The sequence below is a fragment of the Coregonus lavaretus genome (assembly GCF_964263955.1).
Source record: "Coregonus lavaretus genome assembly, chromosome: 4".
NCBI lineage: Eukaryota > Metazoa > Chordata > Actinopteri > Salmoniformes > Salmonidae > Coregonus > Coregonus lavaretus.
Window position 1 is genome coordinate 60,928,700 of NC_139991.1, and position 16,665 is coordinate 60,945,364.

At 43.8% G+C, this 16,665-nt stretch overlaps 1 pseudogene across 1 annotated transcript; it reads right to left on the reverse strand.

Annotated features, from left to right (window-relative positions):
• Positions 1-2: 2 nt before the first annotated feature.
• On the reverse strand, positions 3-16,379 carry LOC311127496 (EGF-like repeat and discoidin I-like domain-containing protein 3; annotated as a pseudogene). The gene is made up of 6 exons (XR_014615299.1): positions 16,209-16,379; positions 9,288-9,426; positions 3,507-3,635; positions 2,953-3,080; positions 2,046-2,240; positions 3-1,165 (listed from the first exon to the last, which is right to left on the reverse strand). The product of XR_014615299.1 is annotated as an EGF-like repeat and discoidin I-like domain-containing protein 3 (transcript).
• Between the last annotated feature and the right edge of the window lie 286 nt (positions 16,380-16,665).

A 16,665-nucleotide genomic window follows, 5' to 3' on the forward strand; every position in this document is an offset into this window, starting at 1 on the left:
GTGTTTGGAGATTTTTTTGTCTTGGATGATTCTCTACAGTACAGAGCTGAGCTATCAACAGTGACCTGGTCTAACAGCTGGCCTCTCTCTTTACCTTGCACACAAATACACACTTGCATGCATGCAACACACACACACTACTACTACTAATACTACTACTAATACTCTAGGACAGCAGTTTCAGAAGACCAGAGGAAGTGATGGAGCATCAGTCTGAATGGAGATGTCCAAATGACTAACTGGCGAGGATTTAAAGAGACATGCAGTAACCTTCTCTGACCAGCAGATGGCTCTGCTACACCACCAGAGGAGCAGGAGGAACCATGAGGAGTATAAGAGCAGCAGCAATCCATTCAACACCTGATTCCAACCACTTTTGATTTGATACCCAAACAGACACAGAGAGAAATACATGTATTATGTTGCTTGTTTTACTATATAGAAAGTGGTTTGTTAATTTGTATCAGATACAGTATATGTTACTACAATCAATATTGTATTAAATCAGTATCAATAAATATACCAGTGTTTATGTTGTACAGTGGTAAGCACAATTTGGATTACATTTTCTGTCATAAAGAAATACCTTGATACTCACATTATAACGTGAATAATGTTGTAACTTTTCATTTACGATTAATGTAAGATGTCCACTTTCAAACGTTATGGTTATTTAGTGGAGCTTTGAGAAGGCTGTTTTTCCATCAGAAACTGTGGCCCTTAGTAGTCAGGGAGGGAATAGTCGAAGGTTGGTCATGGAAAAGTTAACCCTGTAATATTTAGGCACTACACTACTTTACAACTGTTGGAAATGGTATCACACAGGAGCACGATAAAGGAAAACATTAAAGAGCAGAAGTACAGTACTTTACAATCCAATAAATAAATAACACACTGTAAACCAATAATATCTAAATCACTTATTGTGACCTTTACGTCCAAATATAGTTTCCAGTGTCTCTAATGACCAGTGTCCACACCTCCACTTCCAGAGTGTGAGAGGGGGAGAGAGAGAGAGGTGGTCAGTCGTCCTCTGTGCAGCCCAGTAGCTCCATCCTGAGTGTGATACGTCTGTACCAGAACCAGGGGATGAGGCGGAGGAAGAGACCATATATGGGGCGGCTGGATTAAGTTCTTCCTGTGGGTGTTGTTGTCAATGTTACACCTGTCACCAAGACAACCACAGATACAGTCATACACACTGCCACCAAAGCCTAGTTTATACCTGGTGCTAACATGCGTTGTTTATCCTGATCTTATCCACATTCTGATTGTACCACATTTTCTGATATGCGTCTACACATGGTATTAAAATGTGTCTCATATCCGTCCACTGTGTCCGCATTGTGACCAGATTTCCAAGTCCTTCCCTGTATGTAATTTATTTGACAGATTTTATTTTAAGACACATATTGATGTCATAAGTCAATGGTGCCACCTGACAATGATTTAAAAAGGCGGGATAATTATGATTTAAATAGTTTCACTTTCCAGATCTGTCTACACTTGTAAGATATCCAGACACAACGCGTGTCTGACTACCTCCGGAGGTGGTGGTAGTGGTCCTCTGTAGCTCAATTGGTAGAGCATGGCGCTTGTAACGCAAGGGTAGTGGGTTCGATCCCCGGGACCACCCATACGTAAAAATGTATGCGCACATGACTGTAAGTCGCTTTGGATAAAAGCGTCTGCTAAATGGCATATTATTATTGTTATCACAATCAGATCGTAATGTGTCTTTTACTCGTCTATATCCTTCCAAGAATGTGTGTGGCTCAGTCAATAGAGCATAGTGCTTCCACGACCAAGGGTTGTGGGTTTGATTCCTGCTGGGGCCATCCATATGTATGACTATAAGTCATTTTGAAAAAAAGGCATATATTATTATTATTATAATATATGATCAGGACAAAGGACGCACGTTAGAACCAGGTATAAATGGAGCTCTGTCTCTCTTTCATATCTGAGATCTCTTTTCTGTTTCTGTGTCTTAATCAACCAACCAACCAATCAATCAATCAATCCATATGATCATGTGTTTATACCTTGTCCTTGTGGTGTGCTTCCTCTGGGTACATAGTCCACCTCAGTCCATCATTGATGTAGGCCAGTTTATAGGAGAGTACAAACTGGACACGGCCAAAGTCCTTAGCTCCCTGAGTCACTATACCTGTTACTTTAGTGGGAACCAATAGGTCTACATGAGAGAGGGAGAGAGAGAGAGAAAGGACAGAGAGAGGAGGAGGGAGAGAGAGGAGAGAGAGAGAGAGAGAGAGAGAGAGAGAGAGAGAGAGAGAGAGAGAGAGAGAGAGAGAGAGAGAGAGAGAGAGAGAGAGAGAGAGAGAGAGAGAGAGAGAGAGAGAGAGAGAGAGAGAGAGAGAGAGAGAGAGAGAGAGAGAGAGAGAGAGAGAGAGAGAGAGAGAGAGAGAGAGAGAGAGAGAGAGAGAGAGAGAGAGAGAGAGAGAGAGAGAGGAGGAGAGTGAGTGGAGAGACATCTGGTCCTGGAGGAGAGTGAGTGGAGAGACATCTGGTCCTGGAGGAGAGTGAGTAGAGAGACATCTGGTCCTGGAGGAGAGTGAGTGGAGAGACATCTGGTCCTGGAGGAGAGTGTATAGTAGGGGAGTGGTGCTGGGGTCTGTGTGTGTCCTTGGTCCCTGTGGAGGATGGGGGTCCAAGGGGTCCGTCTCGTTCATTCTCCCCCACAAAACAGGCTCCTCTGGCTGGCTCTGATGGAGAGCAGAGAGGCCCTAGTACCAGGACGTGACAACATTGTTAGTGACGCGACACCAGGACAGCACAGAGGGCTTAAATAGCTAACACACACACACACAGAGGCACACTCAAATGGAAAACAGCAAGATACCTAATTTGATAATGTGTCCATGTAAGCATTGAACCTCAAGACCAGTCTTATAATATTTATCCTGTGATGACTCACATAAAACATTATACAAGTTCACATTCACTGTGCTGGCAGTTTCTTCCTGCATATTCTACAGGACACACACATGAGTTGTTGGCCTCCAGGTCTGTACACACACCTCCGTTCCTGCACAGCCCGCTCTCACACTCATTCACATCTGGAACACAAACACCAACCAGAAAAAACTGTTACATACATTTATGGGACTGTCATTATTCCATACAGCTATTTCTATTTATGGTGTGTTCACACAGCGTGTGAGCTGTCATAACTCATTGTACCCATGAAAGCGTGAGGACATGTGTACTACATCATTAGAGTGACCCCCACTGAGTGACCTCATTAAGAATGGCCAGATTAGGCCACTCCCACCAGCCTGGGGGGGCATATTAGGCCTCAGCCGCTAGACAAACTGACCCCCGGGTTAGTGTGTGTGTGTGTGTGTGTGTGTGTGTGTGTGTGTGTGTGTGTGTGTGTGTGTGTGTGTGTGTGTGTGTGTGTGTGTGTGTGTGTTTGGGTGATGTGTGTGTGTGTGTGTGTGTGTGTTTGGGTGATGTGTGTGTGTGTGTGTGTGTGTACTTACTGTGTTGGCAGTGGCCTCCAGAGTAGCCAGGAGAGCAGTCACAGTGATACCCCAGGAAGACATCACCTCGTTGGGCATCAGTGGTCTCACACACACCCCCATTGTGGCATGGATTGGGCTGGCACGGGCCTGGACACAACAACAACTTTTTGGTATCAATTGGTTTTCAACACTAAGCATAAGCACAGGACAACATATGACCTCTTTCACTGTCTGTCCCATGATCAGCACAGGGATATACACTGAGTGTACAAAACATGCTCTTTCCATGACACAGACTGGGCAGGTGAATCCAGGTGAAAGGATGAATCTTTCTATTCTCAGTGTATGTCAGAGTAGGGCTGTTACCATGACTGTATTCCTGCCACACCGGCGGTCACGAGTCATGAAGGCGGTCACGAGTCATGAAGGCAGTCGAATTCAACGTGACCGTTTAGTCATGGTAATTAGGCTTCTCCAAGCTCTGATGCTGATGATGGTCATTAGTAGCCTACCAAACTTGCTAACTGCCTGGTACTCTGCACTCTATTGTCCCTCTAATCACTCTGACATCAATTATCAAAAATCTAATCAAACACTTCATAAGAGCCCATCATGAGCTGATGTTGCACAACATTTTTATTGGATACGCAATTGCGTGAAAAAACTGAGTGATGGCCTCTATTAAAAATAGGAGGATCCCATCAGCTTTCTATAGGCTAGGCCTACTATATTTATTTCTCAACTTTCCTAATATTAAGCACATTGCTTCTCTTTACAACAGGAGTATAGCCTAACTGTCTGGCATGAAAAGGAACCATGGGAAAAGTGTCCTCCATTAGCTATTTAAATGCATAGATTACATGTATTTTTTTCAGCTGCCCCTATTTCGAGACAAGTGCATGATAATGGTCCATTCTAAATCAACACAAATTTCACACATATATTATTTAGTATATGTAAACACAAGATTAAATCAAGAATCATGTGATGGGTGACAATATTAGCCTATCACTAGTAAATTATATATTATCACTGGTGAATGATGCCCAGTTTAAGGGAAGAAACAGCACATGCTTATTTTTGCAACTTTTTCAAATCATAGTCGCACACCTCATGTAGCCTAGCCCATAGGCCGATATGTTTTGATAAGGTTTGTTTCACAACTAAAGTGGCCAAATAGCTTCTTAAAATGAAGCACATTAATCCACTTTACAACGGGTGTAGAGCCTAACTGGCATACATACGCAGCGCTTGAGTTTCAAGTTTGGGGAAGATAATTTTCACCACAAAAATGCACCTTTATAATAAATGCATTACATGCATAATCATATTTGTGGTCACTTTTGAGAATGGTGTTTTCCTGCTAATGGAACATTCGCGCTTATACCCTACTGCCCATTGCTGCGCTTATAATGTGAAGAAATAGCCTAATAGTTTATCAACATTTTAAGCTAAAAGTTCTCATCTGTTGCATCAGGCTCAATGCTTAAAACAGGTTTTTTTATGCTTGTGGTTGTATTAATTTGGGATCTATCGCATCCCACAACTGTCCCAGACTGTGTTTGGAATATTTCTCGCACAGAATAGAATAGGTCGACTTTTGTACTATGGGGGATAGTAGATTGACATAGGCTAGTGCTTTTGCTGTTTGTTAGGCCTACTCATCTTGTTGGCTGATGAAAAGTAAATGTGGACAGTTCTTCCAATATCTTCAATATGTGCCTCAGAATTGGATAAGGATTCGCACAGTTGTGTCTGCTTCACTTGTAGCCTGTGAGAAAGACCCGATCACGTGACAGTGAGCCATGTGAGTGAGAGGTGCTTTGGCACGCAGCTGGGAGAAGGGAATTATAATTATTATATTCAGCCCAAGGGCACAGCAGCTGCTGGCCACAAAAGGCATGGTTTTTTTTAGGGGGCATTACGGCCACACAAAGGGGATGCAGCCGGGAAATTCGAGGCATTATCAAGTGCTTGTCAAATTCTGAATGAGAGACTGATGAAATGTGTACAGCCTGCGCAAAAAAACAAAGCAGAGCTCAGGCCTTTCATGCAACTTTTTTCAAATCATCATTAGAGTCGCATCATGCAGCCTTAGAATGTATTAAAAATCAAAACATATATCCAACATTTGTATCACAAAGTTACATAAATAAATTAAGCATATAGGAGTACTTGTTTCTTTGTTAACCGCTCAACACAGAATAGCCGCATGTGCGCACTGCCTCAAATCGTTTGGAGAAAATATCCTTTCTATTTTATTCAGCTTTGTTCAATTGTATTCGTCATACTATAAAATAATATAAAATAATTCCACGGAATTCTAAGCAAATCTTGTCCGCTAAATTAACTAGTGTAGCCCACAGCCATTTGGCATAGCCACATCAGGACCTAACATAAGAACCACTCAGAGTATGCTATTCTGTTAATCTGAACTAGACTACATTTTCTTCATATCATGTTTCTTTAGACCTGTCTAAAATAAATAATGGATTTATTGTGATGGTGTAGGCTATATTACATGGATTTATTAGATGTTCCAAATGTCTGCATCAGTGTAAGCTATGCGTGGAAGCCAGGAGATGCTAAATGTGTTTATGTTAATTAACAGTCAATTACCGTGAGACCGGCAGTGAGGTATTTCTGTATTTATTTCTGGGTGAGGTATTTCTGTATTTATTTCTGGGTGAGGTATTTCTGTATTTATTTCTGGGTGGGGTATTTCTGTATTTATTTCTGGGTGAGGTATTTCTGTATTTATTTCTGGGTGGGGTATTTCTGTATTTATTTCTGGGTGGGGTATCTGTTTGAATGCAGGGCTGGTTCCTTAAATATCCAGCCTCACAAGCATAGCAGTCAGAAGCTCATTGCACAACGGATATATTTCCCCCCGCGGTGACAGTGGTGGGTTCAAACAGGTACACACACATTAGTTTATCTGCAGACATCACTCTCATACCACTGTGGATCCTACAAATGGCCTTCAGTATAGAACACACTTCAGAAAGCTTAAATTCACTCACCATTTTACATGTTAGTAATATAGCAGACACTCTTATCCAGAGGGACTTAAAGTAGTGAGTGCATACTTTTTCATACTGGTCCCCCACCAATGCCAGGCTCTACCAACTGAGCCACACGGAACACATTGTACTTCCCTACTTAGGCACATCACTCCTCAGGGAGCAGAGGTCATCAACCACTCTTCTCCATCTCGCTCTATTACCAGTCCTGACCCCTAGCCTCACCTCACCTCACCCCATCCGTAACCCTCACCTCTATCCTCCTCACCCCATTCTTAACCCTCACCCCTATCCTCCTCTCCTTACCGCTACATACACACATACTATACCCCCCATGGGGACACTGCCAGGAAAAGTGTCTGAGGTCAGAGTTCAATGTTCAATGTGGCTCACTGCAGAATGGGAACATGCTAGGGGTCAATTCCTTGAGACCCATATGACTACTCACTAATGGCATGTCCCACTGTCCACTGTCATTACACTAACAGAGATTACTATCTGATATAATCTTATCTAAATAACAGATTTATGTTGCTCTAATCCAACTGTCAATTAAAAGATTCCTGAAGATGTGATGTCAGAGAAACAATTACTTCTGATAATTGATTACAAAAGTTTAAGCCACAACTTTGTTACTTTTAATCAATAGATGACAGTATTACGATTAGGTTATTATAATAATGTTATAATAAAGCATATTTTAATCAGGTTCATTTGCTCTATCAATGGAACAATAGTTTACTACTAAAACATTGCTGACAGACATGTTGAAGCTGAACAACAACTGGTCCTTGATTCGTGTTCTTGATTCCCCACCAAGGAAAAATTGTAAAAGTTTTGTTCTTCCCCCAGCTGTTGCTAAAACACATCCTGTGGAACACACACACACATACACGTCCTAGGGAACATCTACATCCTGCATTGGAATGTTGGATGGTGAATTCCCTGCCTCGCTCGGCACAACAGAATCCTCTATTCACAGGGTAAATATAGAATGCATTATTAATTGAGCAACTCCATATGGAGAAACAGAACCATGTATTCAGTCACACAACCTCAGTTTATAACCCACACAACAAGCCTTTATCTGATATCCACTCACACTAGCATGAGACACTGGTTGTTGTTTTGATACTGTCCCATTCCATCTCACTACACATTATGGTGATTGAACCCAAAATGCAGGAAGCTATATTTCTTTAATTCTAATAACCATCTCTCAACTATTCTATTCAATAATTTATACTGAACAAAAATATAAATGCAACATGTAAAGTCTTGGTCCCATGTTTCATGAGCTGAAATAAATTCCAGAAATGTTCTATACGCACAAAAAGCTTTTTTCTCTCAAATTTTGTGCACACATTTGTTTACATCCTTGTTAGTGAGCATTTCCCATTAATAATCCATCCAAGCTGATTAAACAATATGATCATTACAAAGGTGCACTTTGTGCTGGGAAAAATAAAAGGCCACTCTAAAAGGTGCAGTTTTGTCACACAACACAATGCCACAGATGTCTCAAGTTTTGAGGGAGCATGCAATTGGCATGCTGACTGCAGGAATGTTTACCAGAGCTGTTGCCAGATAATTCAATGTTAATTTCTCTATCATAAGCTGTCTCTAATGTCGTTTTAGAGAATTTGGTAGTACGTCCAACCTGCCTCACAGCCGCAGACCATGTGTATGGCGAGCAGTTTGCTGATGTCAACGTCATGAACAGAGGGCCCCATGGTGGCGGTGGGGTTATGGTATGGCCCGGCATAAGCTACGGACAACGAACACAATTGCATTTTATCGATGGCATTTTGAATGCACAAAAATACTGTGACGAAATCCTAAGGCCTATTTCGAGGCCCATTTGATAAAGATATCTGTGATCAACAGATGCATATCTGTATTCCCAGTCATGTGAAATCCATAGATTAGGGCCTAATTTATTTATTGCAATTGGCTGATTTCCTCATGTGAACTGTAACTCAGTAAAATCTTTGAAATTGTTGCATGTTGCGTTTATATTTTTGTTCAGTATAATTGGTTCATCAATCATCCTTCCCACCACCATCTCCCATTCCTCTCAGCCTCAGAGAGACATGGGGAAAGAACAGTCCCATTCCTCTCAGCCTCAGAGAGAGACATGGGGAAAGAACAGTCCCGTTCCTCTCAGCCTCAGAGAGACATGGGGGAAAGAACAGTCCCATTCCTCTCAGCCTCAGAGAGACATGGGGAAAGAACAGTCCCATTCCTCTCAGCCTCAGAGAGAGACATGGGGAAAGAACAGTCCCATTCCTCTCAGCCTCAGAGAGAGACATGGGGAAAGAACAGCACTCAGAGACAGCGACAACAAAGACAGAGACAGATGTCAACACTATACACCACGCATATGTAGGAATTAACCTGACATGTACTGCTACCACTGAAAGATCAATGTAATGAGAATATCTGGGATATAACATAATTTTTGTGTCATTTCCTACAACCTCCTATAAATCACTTAGAAAGTTAGCCGAGGTATTTTCTAATCAAGGTGGACTAAAGTGTTCTCCTTTTCCTTATTAGTCTGTATGGTATGGAATGTTAAAAAACTATCAAATGAGTGCAGTTATCATTGTATCTGAACTGGATTTGTCACAGTTGTTGTTTTGACTTATACGAAATCTGTACAAGCTACCAGCACTAAAAGGCTACCAAATATTCCATAATAATATGTTATTGCACTAAATGTAACATTCCGAAACAGTAGACAAAGAGAAGTGTATTTAGAAAGTGTTGTTACCTAGTGTTTCCAGCGGTGCGACGAGGTGATTTTCAAAGTGACTAGTTGAGAATGAGCGCACCTTGCAACTCGGCGCGCGCTGGGGTAACCAAGTCACTGGCGAAGCAACAAGATATGGACACGAGAAAAAGCACTCTCTCTAAGTTTTCCTGTTACTGCTGCTGGTCAAACAAGCGTCTCTTGTGAGAGTAGCGGGCTATAGTGGGCTATTTCAGGTGTGGCAGTGTAGCCGTCTTCCTTGGCTTTAGGGGACAGCTGCTGCTAGGTTCCACGTCCCATTTCTGGAACACTCTGAGCTGCATAGGCGAGTCTTGCAGAGGCGGGTGATGTTTTCTAAAAGTGTGATGGAACGAATTTAACAGTATAGGGGTGGTTATTGAGTTTTCGAAATTCCACAGAAAGCAGAGCTGTGGTCTATGTACATTTACTGTGAGAAATGTAGCTATGGAATATTTTTTTTATTTTTTTTATTTCACCTTTATTTAACCAGGTAAGCCTAAGTAGTCTAAGCTACACATTAGATGTACTTTTCACACATAATACTTTTTCTGAGCCAATAATTCAAGCTATAATCCATTATTGCACAAGATGTGGCAACATTATTGATTTAGTGGTTTGTGAATTTCCCTCCTACTCTCTGCTCCCTTCTACCCTAGCCCAAAAGCTGGCAGATGGCGATATTGAGTCGTTTCATCATACTGTCCAAAGGGCATGTATGCAGCCGGCTTTACACTCCTATTCTCCCTGGACCAGTTCATACATAAAACATTCTCCATTCAGGCTGCAAGGGCATTGATTTCCTCCTTAATGTCATTTAATGGTGAGAAGGGTGGGGGAAAAACAGGGGAAATATGCATACCTTCTTTATGAAACACAATTTTCAACCACCATACAGTGGCTAATGCTAGTCCTGGATGTTGGGTATGGCATTCAGCCAATCAGACCAGGGGTGAAAAAACAGACTGCTGCTACCTGATTGGCCGAATGAGATACGCAACATGCCTTTTCAGCCTGAACAGAGAATGTTTTATGTACAACCTGGTGCAGGAGGATATGAGTGTATAGCCAGCTAAAATGACGATAGGATGAAACGACTCAACATTGCCATCTGCTGGCCTTTGGGCTACTTCTACTCACTCTACCCCTCTCTCTCTCACAATGAGAGCTGAAGTCTCTAGAGACACACCCTCCTGGCTTGGGCCCAGAGTTAATCAACTACATGGAGTAATAAATTAGACTGCATCTTCTCATTCAGTCATATAAACCAGCAGCTTTGTAACATACAATATGAGTGCCAACCCCTTCAGAGAATCTTCAATGTAATGTGCTATCGGTCTGTTTGTGTTATGTTGGTGAGTTAGTTATAGTTTAATTCGGAACAGTTCCGTGGGTGTTGATTGGCTAGTGATGATTTCTGCTCAATCTAACAACAGATTGCTTGGAAGGTTTCAAAACACATTCACTAGATATTCATGCTTACCATCCTCAAACACAAACACCCTCCTTAAACAAACACAAACATGCACACAAACACACACACTGCATTTCTTCTCTTATTCACATATACTGTATCTTTCATCCTAGGCCTCCTCTCTAGTCCATCCATCCATCCATTCATCCATCCATCCATCCATCCATCCATCCATCCATCCATCCATCCATCCATCCATCCATCCATCCATCCATCCATCCATCCATCCATCCATCCATCCATCCATCCATCCATCCATCCATTAATTCATAAACATTGTTCTTTCCTGAGTGTGTTTAAGCTACAGGAGGCAGGAGATGGACTCAAACCACCTCCACCCAAAACACTGGAGAGTCCCTCAAGGATAGACAGTGGACAGTAAAACAAAACAGGAACAGTACAAGTGATGCAACAATCACCTCCTACTAATATCCATCTCATTGCAACCAGATGAGTGTGATTGTTAGTAGTTTATAATGGTGGTGATCTATAGAGAGTTGTGATGCTATTTCACGTGACAGCAGACTGCATGGTTCTCTTAGTCTGTCCTAACACTACACTCAACAACAGACTGTTAATGAATCAAGCCACAAATATGTCATATAAATGATTTTCATTGTTCAGTAATGTGTTTTCCCAAAGAGAGGGAGAGGAAATGAGAGAGAGAGACAGCTGAGTGACAGAGAGACAGAGAGGAGAGAGAGCAGTGCAAAATATGTTTCTGAATACAAATATAGTGTAGTATCACAAACATTCTTTAAAAGTGGTTGGTTGCACCCAAATATTGATATATTGTTCATGCTGTGCCTCTGTGTCTTGTTAATATAATTAGTCTTGACAAATCATATTTACGATGGTCTGAAAGAGAAAGATGGGATTTACTACCATCTATAAGATCTCCTTATAGTCCTTATAGTCTCTCACAGAAGACCTGTAAAACCTAGCTGGGTTATCACTAAGACAACATGCTCTCTCATTGGTCCAGTGTAGTAGTATTAGATATGACCCCTGACCTCTGACCTGTCAGTCAGATAAGAAGGGCAGTGTCCTGGGAGAAATGGATGTGAGAGGAGCTGAGGACTTAGTGGATAGAGACACTGGTTCTGTTAAAGTTCATGGACCTTTGAAGTGACTATTACCATAACACACACGTCCATTGACTCCCATTCACACCATTAGTGTTTAATGGCCAAGTCGCAGTCTCTGACCTTTGTCCAGACATTCACTAACTGTCATTTACTGTCTTGTGAAAGGTCACCAACTGTCTGAACAGCAGAGGTAATTATGTGTACCGGAATAATCATTAGGATTGTCTGGATTTATTTAACGGGTTACAAGAAAACTCCAAGGGCCGGTTTCCCGGACACAGATTAAGAATCTCCATTGAAAGTGATTTGTAGTCCAGGACTAGGCTTATTCCCTAAGAGTTTTAGATGGCTCCTTGTGGTTCGGTGAACCAAACTCATGTAATTAGTCACCTTGTCTGAGACCTGAAGACTTGTATAAGCTAACACAGTCTTGTGGTCCACAGGAGACCATTGTTCAAACCCAGTCTGTCCATAAGAGCTGTTTAATGTTGAGGAGAGTGAGAGGTCTACAGACCAGACTCACATGGTTTCTGGCCCCAGACAACTCTGAAGTGATTGCACAGACATGAGGAATATAAATGAGATCATTGAGATAGAGAGAAAAGTCAACAGTTACACTACTTTTGGTGTTCTGTTATTATTTGGAGTGTGTGGGATATTTGTCTATTGGATTTTTTACCAGGATTAGCATGGGTCAAGCCACTGGAATTCCTGAAAGCGTAAATAATAAATAATAATTGTTTGTGAAGGTACTTCTGATTAAATATATAAATGTTAATTTAAAGTCAGTTGTGATTTACTGTCTGATTTACTGATTTATTCTTGATTTACTGTCCGACTCCCTGTCACACGCACGCGCACACACACAGACACACACACACACACACACACACACACACACACACACACACACACACACACACACACACACACACACACACACACACACACACACACACACACACAGACACAGACACACACACACACACACTCTCTCTCTCTGTCTCTCTCTCTGGCCCTGAGAGCTCTATCCATCTCCACCAGGACTCTGAAAAGAGAGATTCTGTACTGACGGCATTGGACTGAAATAGTATCCCCATAGTGTCAGAATGATGTTTATATGTGTTGTAGTTGAATGTTAGCTTGGGTACCTGACTTTCTGCTTTCAAAATGCTATATAGACTTAGTTTTTCAACAACAATCTGGCTAAAAGCCCATCTTCTGGCTCACAGGTATGGTACAGACAGTAATGTTTTCAGAGCACTGTAACGTTCTGATCTGTCAAGCAGAGTTTGTGCAAAGCAGTTTCAGCTAAAAATTCAGCCACCAACTGGAGTTATCTAGTAAAATTCCTGTACTGTGTTTTTTCTAACCAAGCTGAATCAGACCTTATAGAGGAAACACAGAGAGCTGTCTGAGACCTGGGGTCTGCTCTGCCCTCTACTATACCCTGCCCCCTACCCTACCCTGCACACACACACACACTTTCTCTCTCTCTCATTCACCCACACACTCACACTCGCACAAATGCCCACAGAGAGAGGAAAGGGAACAGAGTTCATAGTGCCAACCTAGTTTACACCTCACAATACTCCAAGCACACACACCACTAAAACACAACTCCTCAATACCGCAAACACACAAACCACTAAAACACAACTCCTAAATACTCCAAACACAAACACCACTAAAACACAACTCTTGAATACTCCAAACACACACACCACTAAAACACAACTCCTAAATACTCCAAACACACACACACCACTAAAAGACAACTCCTGAATACTCCAAACACACACACCACTAAAACACAACTCCTCAATACTGCAAACACACACCGCTAAAAGACAACTCCTGAATACTCCAAACACACACACCAATAAAACACAACTCCTGAATTCCGCAAACACACACCACTAAAACACAACTCCTGAATACTCCAAATACACACACCACTAAAACACAACTCCTGAATACCGCAAACACACACCGCTAAAACACACTTCCTGAATAATCCAAACACATACACCACTAAAGCACAACTCCTGAATACTCCAAACACACACACCAAAACACAACTCCTGAAAACTCCATACACAGACACCGCTAAAACACAACTCCTGAATGCTCCAAACACACACACCACTAAAACACAACTCCTGAATACTCCAAACACAAACACTGCTAAAACACACTTCCTGAATACTCCAAACACACACTCCGCTAAAACACAACTCCGGCAGAATACTGCCTATAATAAGGCCTGTTGATTGTAAACAGTCACTGCACTCATGCCCCTCCATCACGCTCTCCTTCCTTCCTTCCTTCCTTCCTTCCTTCCCTCCCTCTCCTTCCTTCCTTCCTTCCTTCCATCACAAACAACCCCAGATAGAGTTCAGAACCTGACCATCTGAGGTGGTGGGGGTGGACATGAAAAGCCCCTGACACACACACTGAGCTGTCCTGATTGCGGGGGTGAGGTATAGCTCTCTAATTTACAACTGACCGACAGTAACATACCATTACTGTGATGAGTACTGAGGATACGCAGAGGCAGGACGCAGATGCAGGAATCAACAATGTAAAGGTTTACTTAACACTGAACAAGAGAACAACAAAGGACAATACACTAACAATCACACACAACACAACACTGAACAGTCCAGGGTTATATAGGGATGGTGATGAGATGATAAGGTGCAGGTGCGCTGGAGGTGATTAGGGTGCGTTGGGTTTCCATTCCGGTGTTGCCAAGGTGGTGCGCTCAGACCGGTGGCTCAGTAGACTGGCCAATCAGAGCACCGGAGGTGAGCAACGGGAGGAGACGTGACAGTACACCCCCCCCCACCGGCCTGAGGAGAGACACATGAAAAGTTGGTGTGACACGGTAGTGAGGGGGAAGGAGCAGCCGGTATGATACCTAATTTATCCGCCGGAGGACCTTAAACGGCCCTACAAACCGGGGCAGGCGGAGAGGGAGGTTTTTAGTGGACAGCCAGACACGATCACCAGGCTGGAATACGGGGGCCTCACTGCGGTGGCGGTCGGCTTGGTCCTTCTGCCGACAAATGTCCTTCTGGAGATGGACATGGGCGGCGTCCAAGGCCTGTCTGGCCCTGCGGAACCACTCGTCGACAGCAGGCGCATCAGTCTGGCTGGGTGTCCAAGGGGCCAGGGTCGGCTGGTACCCCAGGATGCACTGGAAGGGAGTGAGCCCCGTGGAGGAGTGAACGAGGGAGTTCTGGGCATATTCTGCCCAGGGAAGAAACCTTGCCCACTCACCCTGCCGGTCCTGACAGTGGCAACGAAGAAACCTCCCCAGCTCCTGGTTCATGCGCTCCACCTGCCCATTCGACTGAGGCCTATACCCGGAAGTGAGGCTGGCCGTGGCCCCAATCTTCTCCAGGAAAGCCTTCCACACTCGGGAGGTGAATTGGGGGCCATGGTCCGAGACGATGTCCTCCGGAAGTCCATAATGCCGGAAGACCTGTTGGAACAGGATCTCAGCGACCTGGAGAGCAGAAGGAAGACCAGTTAGTGGCTAAAAACGGCATGATTTGGAGAACCGATCTACTACCACCAGGACTGTGGTGAAGCCGTCAGAACGTGGGAGGTCATTGACAAAGTCTATGGACTGGTGTGACCAAGGTCGCTGAGGCACTGTGAGAGGAACTAGTTTGCCTGCCGGGGCATTATGAGGTGTCTTCGTTTGGGCATATATGGAACAGGAGTTAATATAGTGGGAGTAGCCAAGGTGGGCCCCCAGTATTTTTGTGAGAGAAAATGTAGGGTGCGCGTCATACCGAAGTGCCCTGCTGTAAGGGTGGTGTGTGCCCAGATCAGCAGGCAGTCACGGCCCCTGGTGGGTACATACACGCGCCCCGGAGGGGCGTTGGCAAGCGCTGGGTCCTCCTGAGTAGCCAGGCGGATGTCTTCGTTCACATCCCAAATGACAGGTGCCACGATGAGAGACGGAGGCAGGATAGGACCCCCCAGATCCTTCCTTTCTCCGGTATGGTGCATCCTGGAGACTGCGTTGGCTTTCACATTCTGGGATCCTGGGCGGTAGGACAGAATAAACTTAAAGCGAGGAAGAAATTGGGCCTAACTGGCTTGATGAGAGTTAATCCGTTTCGCTGCCCGTATGTGCTCCAAATTCCGGTGGTCAGTGAGAATCCGGAATGGATGGACTGCGCAATCCAGCCAGTGTCTCCATTCCTCCAAAGCGAGGACCACTGCTAAAAGCTCCCTGTCTCCAACTCCATAGTTCCTCTCTACGGGGGTAAGCTTTTTCGAGAAAAAGGCACAGAGATACATTTTCTCTGGCTTTCCTTGCCTCTGGGAGAGGACCCCACTCACGCCCTCCTCAGATGCGTCCACCTCCATGATGAAAGGACGAACTGGATCTGGGTGTTTTAGGAGGGGCGCTGTGGTGAACATCTCCTTCAGCCTATTGAAGGCAGCGTCAGCCTCATGGTTCCAGGCCAGCTTCTGAGAAATGGAGACTGGCCATGACCTGACGGCGTCCATCTTTGCTCTTTCCATGAACAACCTCTGAAGACTGATCCTCTATCCCAGGAAGGAGATGGCCTGTTGGTGGAATTCACATTTCTCCCCCTTCCCCAACAGGATGTGTTCCCGGAGGCGGAGTAGGACCGCACTGACGTCCTTGACGTGCTCCTCGAACGTAGCCGAGTAGATCAGGATATTGTTGATGTACACCACCACCTGTCTACTCAGCATGTCTCAGAACACGTCATTGACGAAGGACTGGAACACAGAAGGTGCGTTGGCGAGGCCGTAGGGCATGACGCAG